The following is a 9527-nucleotide window of genomic DNA, read 5'->3' as shown; positions in this document are numbered from 1 at the left end:
ATTGCTTAAGATTGATTATATTACATATCCTCATCTTCAGAAATAGATTTAACATTAAGAAGGATGTTATGAGCATCAACTTATGAGGCCTGAATAAAAAACAAAGCTGCTGGCACATGGCAGGATCTGAAATCTTTTTTTCTGTTGGGTTTCTTTTTGAGTAAGATGGAGCTTTGTTATTAAGAATAAAAACACATGGAATTTTTATGACTTCTTGGTGAATTGTCCCTTTTATCATTATTTCATATAACTTGTTTTCCCTAGCAATATTCTTCATTTTGAAGTCTACTTTGTTGTTAGCATAGCCACTCAGCTATAGAAACCTTGGCTGTCATTGCCAACAAATTGGAATTGTCAAGTAAAATGTCTGGCTTAACTGCTTAACTAAATAATTTACATCTAAGTTGGCTGGCACTTGAAAATTATCAGTAATTTGATGACGGTTCAGCATTTTGTATTTAAAGAATGCATCAAGATAACACAGAAGGACAACAATAATAAATTTAATATTTGTCTTTGCCTAGTGGGTGAAAACACAATTTGTGGACTGTGACAGATGGAATACATTACTTGCTCCACACCTGCCTTTTAAAATATATGTAACCTTTCTAAGATTTAGGTGTTTTTTTTTAATTATGATAGTAAATTATAAAAGATTATAATTTATATTTACAATCTAAAACATAATTATAAAGGAAACATATTTACCAAATCCTAGCTCAAGGAATAAAACAATACCAATATCTTGTGTTCTCTTCCTTCAGATAACCACAAGTCTTTTAAAGGTAGCTCATCTTTTCTTTGGGGTTTTACCTTCTACACATGCATTTTAAATAGATTGTTTAATATGTTATTTAACTATGCATTTTGAACTTCACAGGGACAGCACCATCTTATCTTTACAGCTAGAGATCTATTGATCTATCCATGCTAATCTTTTGTGATATACTCTTTTCCCTGTATGGTTTGTGAAATATCTTTAGATGGCTATATGTATTTCTAATTCATTAATTTTTACTGCCACATAGCAAGTTTTTGGCTTGATTTTTAATTTGACTTTTTGATGGACATTTATGTTTTCTGCAATTTTATGTATCACAAACTGCTGTTATGTTCACCCTTGGACATGTGAGAAAGTATTTCTCTGTAGTAAAGAGCTGAAAATCAAATTTTGGGATATAGAGTTTTGAAATCTTCAATATTTCCACAAAATATTACTATAAAAGTTGCCCTGATTCATACTGTCACTAGTTCTTTTCTTTTGTTATTTTATCAGGGTTTTTAATTTTTTATGGATGTTTGATTCTATTTTTACTTTACCTGTAAAATTGAATATAGGACTAGAACAAATGAACTGAGGTATTTTAATGATTAAATAAGATAAGCAATGTTAAGCACTTAAGATAATGCCTAGTAATTAATATTAGTTATAATAAACATAGTAATTGCATTGGTGGTGAATGATAATTGCTCTTGAGGCCATCTGTTAATTTGATTTTGTTTTATCTTTAACCTATGATCTTTCGTACAAAATAATTTCATGGATGAATAACTCAGTCTGAGGAAACAGCCCACCTTTGTCAATTACAAATAGCATTTATATTTTGAAGGAAAGGACTATTAAACATAGCACTATTAGAGTTTGCCTACATTATTATGTTGCAAAAAATAAAGTATTGATTGTCATGTTTTCCTCAGCCATCTGTGCTCCATACTTAATTTTATTTGTTGGCGAACTATGCTCATGCTTCACAAACTATCACTGTAGCCATCTCTTCTGTGACACTATTTGTAACTTTGCTTCAGGCAAAGTTGCCGCTCTCTTCTTTGTGCTGCTAAAGCTACTTGATCGATAACATCAGACCACAGGAATCGTAGATCTTGCTCATACAAAAATTGTAATGACTCAAATGATCAGAGATAAAACTTTCCTTCCCTTGAGGAATGTGAGACAGTCATACACAGCACTCACAGAATAAATACCCTTTTTGCTTTGTATTAGGCACGTTTTGGTTTTCAAATAACAGACAGTAGAAAATTTGTGTAACGCATGTGGAAATATTGCTCCGTTGTTTCAGTGTTTTTATCCCCAGCTGTACACACGGAAGATTGCTTACATGAGTCACCTGTTTCCTCAGCCTACTGTGCCCCACATATTTCTATTTCACACTGATTTACAATAAGCTATGTGGACAAATTTGGTATGTTCTGCTCAACCCTTCTACTTATAGAAACTCTTTGTTATTTATACTACCAGCATGTTTACAAGGCCTTTTGTGGGAAAGGGAAGTGTTTTCAAGTCATTCATTTTTCTCAACCCACTTTGGGTGTCTAAGGTATATAGACCAACCTGACATTATTTCTTCTTCCCAAAATTACAGTGTAGAATAGTTTCTGGAAGCACTAGTTTTGATGTCATATGATCCAAGTAAAAGGAGACTCATTTTTTTCTCTTTAACTTTCAACTAAGAAATCTTTGTTATGGTGTATTCAAAAATGCATTGTTATTCTGCCTGGCCAGTGTGGCTCAGTGGTTGAGCATTGAGCTATGAACCAGAAAGTTAAGGTTAGATTCCTAGTCAGGGCATATGTTGCGGGCTCAATCCCCAGAATGGGGCATGCAGGAGTCAGCCAATCATTGATTCTCTTTCATCATTGATGTTTCTATCACTCCCTCTCCCTTCCTCTCAGAAATCAATAAAAATATATTTAAAAAACACACAAAAAATAACACATTGTTATTTTGTTAAAAATGTTTAAAATATTACATGATAACAACTGTGTTTCTTTGTTGCTTATGTCTTTCCCAATGCTTTTTATAAAGTTAGATTCCTAAGATTGAAAATGTACACATGCATTTATATCTTATACTAGAGGTCCAGTGCACGAAATTTGTGCACAGGGGGAGGTGTGTCCCTCAGTGTGGTCTGTACCCTCTCCAATCTGGGACCACACAAAGAATATCCTACTCCAGGTTTACAGGGATTGGGCCTAAATCGGCAGTCGGACATCTCTCTTGAATGCTGGCTCCTAACTGCTCACCTGCTTGCCTGCCAGCCTGCTCACCCCCAACTGCTCCTCACTGCCAGCCTCCTCACCCCCAAATTCCCTCCTGCCAGCCTGATCACTCCCAAATGCCCCCTGTGCCAATATGCTTGCCCCCAACTGCCCTCCCTGCTGGTCTGATCTTGCCCTCCCCTGCTGGCCTAACTAATATAAAATACAATTACTATTAAGTACATTTATATTATTTTCTATCAAATTTACTTAAAGTGCAATTATTTCTTATTACACATTTAATTATTTACTGTTTTTTAATTTTTTTGTTTTGTTTTGTTTTGGTTAACTACATATTTCCTAGGAATACATGGAATTGAAATTTCATAGTCATGTATTCCTGACTTTGGACAAAGGAGGAATATGCAGTAGCTTTGAATTATCCAGTATTTATCTTGTCCATTCTGCTCTTATGATCTGAATATTTTTAAAAATTATCTCTTAAAGAAAAAATTTCAAAATCTGTTTCTTCTTAAGCAATGGAATAAAAAAGGAAACTTGAGATTTCCTAGGAAGTCCACATCTAGTCCTACCCTCCCATGGTGATTACTCTCAGTATTACCAATGATTTACTAAGAAACACATTAAACGTTTGCCTGTGTCTCTCATACTTGACTTTTCTCCTACATTTAATACAGTTGTTCAGTACACATTAGGCATTTTCTTATTTTATCAACTGAGTCCTAACTAAAAATTAAGTCCTTCTTATTGCTTGACATTTAACTTACCACTTTATCATAGGTTGATATCTGTTCTTTTGATTGTCCATTTTCAAAGTTACAGAATATTTTTATTTCTTCTCTGCTTTTTTAGAGTGTTCCAAAGTTATGTTGTGGCCTATATCTTTTCTTGACATTCTTTTTTTGCACTCTCATCCATATACATCGCTTCAATTACCACATATATGTTGATGATTCTAAAACATGTATTTATATAGAATGATCTCTCTGTCTCTCTCTTTCTCTCTCTCTCTCAACACACACACACACACACACACACACACACACACACGGCCCAATCGGAATAATACTGGTATTATCTAGTGCATATTTCCATTGATAAGTCACAATCAAAGTTAACAGTTATAAAACTGACTTCATCAGCTCCTCTTCCAAAAGAATCATTCCACCTCAATTTACTTTCTTTATGGTAAAAAGGGCTATTTACTTATGTACTCAGATCATAACTTTCCCACTTTACCTGCAATCTAGCTACAATAAATTATGAAATTCTATGTATTCTGTTTCTAATATATGTTATGCTTACCCATCACTATGTCTAATAGCATCATGTTGGCTCGTTATTAATTGTAAGATATATCAGGGTCTCCCATTTGACCTTCCTGTCTCCAGTCTCACCTCCCTTTTCTACAATGCTCTTAGGTGGATATTTCTAAAGTCAAAAGGTATTGATGCCATTACATTTACATACATATTAGAATGCCCCTTTGACACTTTTAGGATAAAAGCTAACAATGTTAGTCCTCTTAGTTATCCTTAGTTAACTGTTGCTAGCTTTTCAAGCAAACAGGTTCATCTTATGTATCCTAGCTATCTGCCTACTCAGTGAAGACCCACAGTATGGCTAAGAACAATCTCTCATTAGTAAGCAACACATTCTTTAATTTCACAATGCCCTTTAAGCCCAAAACCCTAACCATTGAAAATGGAAATGAATTAATTTTTAAAAATTCGAATTTTAATAAACTGAGAGGCAGCATCCAGTAATGATTAAGGGCAATGTTTTAAAAACATGAAAACCAGATCTGCTTTCTACTATCTAAGCTACTTTGGGCAAGCTACTAAAACTCTATAACTCAATTTTCGCTTTGATAGAGTGTGCATAACAGCGTAAGCAAAAATGATTCACTGAAAGGGACTTGCTTAAAACCAATGATTGAAAATACAGTGTTTTAAAGAGACACCTTGTTAGGATCAATTTAGGAAAAAACAACTTGCAAAATAGCAATTAATTGACTGAACAATTTAACAGCTCTAATAGGATTGTTTACCTACTCATTAATTTTAAATGGTTGAATGTCACTTCCTATTTTTTCAAATAGAATTTAATATCATTCTTAATTATTATTTCACGGAAATAATAATATATATTATAATTAAATGAGAATTGTAAAATATCTACGATAAATAAGATATATTAAAATTCTATGTTGATACAGAGAAGTTTGGATATGCTAACTGGAGGCAGTTTGCAGATAAAAAGAGAAACTGTTAGATATAAAAAAGAATGATAATATGAATGATATTATCTATGTGTTTTATACTTAAAATTTGGTATAATCTAATAATAATAATAAAATTTAAAATAGATCAAATTGCTAAAATAACAAAGACAAAAGGTAAAAGAAGATTGGTAATACTATAATAAATGATATAGAGGATTTAAAAAAATTAAATATTTCATGCATGGGGGGTGGGGGGGAGCTCCTCAGCCCAGCCTGCATCATCTCCAATCCAAGATCCCTTGGGAGTTGTCTGACTGCCAGTTTAAGCCTGATCCCTGGAATCTCATGGATCTATTAAACTCCAGTGTACATTCTTCAACTTGCAGGGTGCATTTCATAATTCTGCTCTTCAACTCCCACTCCATCCCTGATTCAGGGTCAGTGAATCTGTGCTTTGTCTCACACTGACTCTCTGGACTGCATTTAGTCCATTCCAAGACTCCAAGACAGTCTGTGATTCCAACTCTAGTGTGGCTATTTTTTAGCTATCCTTTTTTTCCTGGTTTTGGTTTTGGTGATTTTGATTATATCATCCAACTATCTTTACCCTATTTGAAAAATAATTTATCTTAAGAATTATTATTTCTCTTCACTTTTGAGTCCTCTGCTTCTGTTTTATCCTGTCACAAAATTATGGTTTCATAGTGTTGAAAATAAAGCTTCTATCAAAGCTTACACTGCTACCTGGTTGGCTGCCAATTTCTTATATCTTGTGTTATTTGTTTTCTTGTGTGCTCAAATAAGTCAGAACAAGCATAGAAGAGAAACAACAATTTATGTCCACTAAAATAAAGAGCAGACACTAGATCAGACAATATCAGGATAAAGATGCCTTTGAGATTGTCAATGCCATTTTGACCTTCTGTTCTGGCACTGATGCAACCAATCAGTCAATTTTACTGAAATACAACAATTTGTGTTCTATATTTATTTGACCCATGGCTGAAATTATAATACTGAGGTTACCAATCTGTGTTTGTGCATGTGTGGTTGTGTGTGTTTCTGCTTATTTAAATGAGGGGAAAAAAGAAATAAAAGTATTGCTCTCAAAAAAGAAAGGTTATTTGCCTCCTTTTTGCAATGATCTGTTTATATTTACAGCTCTTCCTGTGTCTTTTCTTTGCTTATTCTTTTTTCTCTTTCCCTCTTTCCTTCTTTGGGAAACTTATATTTACTTATTAGTCAAAACTTTTAATAAGTTATCTACTCTTTAAGAATGTGTAATTAAAAACAATGTCTATTATTACTGGAAAAATAGATGCATCTTTTAACATTGCAGCTTAGAAGATGCAGAGCTCTAATTCTTATGTAAGAAATTTCTGGATAAGATTACCATTGTATGGATCAGCTTGAAGGTGTTTTGAAATAAAATATAAATAATGTAGAATTAATTGCTTCTGACCTGCAAAGAGCTTAGAGTTCGGCATATTTCTTCCCCCCTTTTTTTTTTCCTCAAGGAAAATACAAAATCCCTACAGAACTACATAAGTAAGCCAAGCCAAAATATGAGGAAATGCTTTATGTGCTGAATACAGGAGGTTATTAAACCTTAAATTTAAACAACTTATAATAATTACTAAAGAAAACAACATAACAATATATAAAGTTCAGTTATAAACTCCAGATGTCTACAGCTTGCTCTTTATTTTAAAATCCTTCTATTATATGAATACAAAATATTTTCTGAGCAGATTACTATAACTTTGCCTATTGTTTTGCTTGATCCATTGCTACTTAGCAAACCACTCCATAATTTGGAGGCTAAAAACATCAATGTATTATCCTTTAGACCTGTGTATCCACTAAACTTGATAAGGGTTCTCATCTGAGGTACGGTAATTACAGGCAATTGCAGTCAGTTACTGGCTGGGTCTGCAGACAATAAAGGCTCCACCTGAATGCTCACTCACTTGGCTGGCATACTTCCTTTCATTTGGAATCTCAGATGAGTTTGTTCACAGCAGCAATTATACTTGGCCTAAACACATGGCTTGGGCTTTTTACGGTTTGGCATTTGAGTTCCAAAAGGAAATGTCCTACAGGTACATGTCCCAAGAGGCTCAGTGATATTGAGAGGATTCTTATAGCCCACACTTGGAAGTCACACGGTGTCTTTTCCACCACATTTTTTGTTAAAGCAGTTCACCGGACCAGCCCAGATTCAAAATGAGGTGAAATAGATTCCAGCTCTCAATTGCTACCAATTTTGGTCCTACTTAACCAACTACCATTTGCCTAACATCATTTATATTCCTAACACATGGAATAGACACAGCTTCTTAAAAACCCTTAACAGTGCCATGTGTTTCACCAGGAGCTCATCACCTTATGCCTGGATGTATATTCATTGCCCTAAGGCAGTGATCGGCAAACTCATTAGTCCACAGAGCCAAATATCAACAATACAACGATTGAATTTTCTTTTGAGAGACAATTTTTTAAAAACTTAAACTTCTTTTAATGCCACTTCTTCAAAATAGACTCACCCAGGCCATGGTATTTTGTGGAAGAGCCACATTCAAGGGGCCAAAGAGCTGCATGTGGCTCACGTGCCACAGTTTGCTGACCACAGCCCTAAGGGGAGCCCCTCAAGTACAGGTTCTGGAGCCAGATTCCTCTCCTAGGTGAGTCCTCTTTTCTTGCTAAAGAAATGGCCTGCTTGTGTAGGTGAGTAGCTTTCAGCATGCTTTCTGTGTGCGGAAGGCTAAGGACTTCTTTCCATCTTGAACTATGTCTGACCCTTTTCAGTCCAAGCTGACAGATGGTGTTGCTACTAATACCACATTTTCAGAAATGGTTGTTAGTTTCCCAGGGATCTTACTGGGATTCACCGTCCAAGATAAAGGCTACTGTCATACATTTCTTTGAGAAAGATCTCTGTCTTGGGAGTGAGGATGCTACGGGACTATATTCTTAAATCTTTTAGATGACCTTGTGTCTACTCATAAAGACAAAGAGACATCCTAATGTCCCAGAACACCTTTCATCTGGCCAAGAGAGGGCACACAATTAAGATTTTTTGAAACTTTTCTATCTAACTGCTATAGTCTAAGAGACTTGACTTAAATCTTTCCAAGTTAACAAAGGGTATTGCAGCTACAACTTGGATCAAGAACGGAACCTGAACCACGTTTTACTGATATTATCCCCTTAGATTTTATTTTTGCTTAGTAAAGTGAGTTTATCATATTATATTCTAAGGGTAGTCTAGTCTATTGCATGGCCTAGGGGCATGCAGCTAGCCTTGGCCAGAGCTGTCAGCCCAGCGCCCAGGGACTAGCTCCAGGTTGTTTCCACCTGCTGGATTCCCCTCTCCTTTCCCCCCTCCCCCCCACCACCCCCACCTGATGTGGGCAGACGCAGATCACGTGGAGGGTGCACCACAGCTTCTTGGGAACCTGTGTTCTGGAGCCAGGCAGGTGGAGGGGGTATTCCTCAGGCTGGAAGAGTTTTACAGCCTGCCTGTTGTGAGAAGGAGCGATGCTTCAAAGATCTTGGAGGAAAACATCCATTTTCTCAGGCCAAAGTGATGGAAACGTGTGGCATCCACGCCCAAGTGGACCTCAAGTCCACGTGCTTCAGGCAGAGCGCGACCCCAGGGTCTTCCCAGGCTCCGACCCCAGGGTCTTCCTCTGGGCTCTGTGGGTGGCTGACCCCCCCACCCCCCAGGCTCCCCTCCTTCAGGAAGGGACGCCGGTCACTCTGATGGAGGAGGTGCCCTGGTGGCACAGGACCCAGGGTGCTGGGAAGGTGATGCTCCGAATCCCCAGCTACCACCTGTTTCTATGAGCTCAGAGACCCTCTGCAAGGAACATAAGTGAAACTGCGGAGCAACTTGGGTCTCTCTTTGCCTCACTGTTGCCGATTTGTTTTCTGAATTTGCTCTCTGCATGGGAGAGGGGGTTGGAGAAGCCATTGGATCCCATGCGTGATGAAACCACAACTGGATGAGGCATTTGTTGCCAGCAGTTGGCTGCCTGGGGCTCTGGATGAGGCCATGGTCTGAGGGGCCGTGGATGATGGATGGTGGAGGCTCGGATTTTCCTTTCTTTCTGAAGGACTCTGCGTGGGAATTGTGGGGGTTGGTTTGGTGCCATCCGGCGGCGTGGGCCCAGGTCCGTGTTGGTATCAGTGGGTTTGTCTGCAACCCCAGTGCCTCCTGGCCCTGTGGATCATCTCCACAAAGCTGTCAGGAGCTTAAGGACAAAAACTAATCATAAATCCC

This window comes from Pipistrellus kuhlii, unplaced genomic scaffold (assembly GCF_014108245.1).
Source record: "Pipistrellus kuhlii isolate mPipKuh1 unplaced genomic scaffold, mPipKuh1.p scaffold_m20_p_5, whole genome shotgun sequence".
Taxonomy (NCBI): domain Eukaryota; kingdom Metazoa; phylum Chordata; class Mammalia; order Chiroptera; family Vespertilionidae; genus Pipistrellus; species Pipistrellus kuhlii.
Note: the sequence above shows the minus strand (reverse complement) of the source record.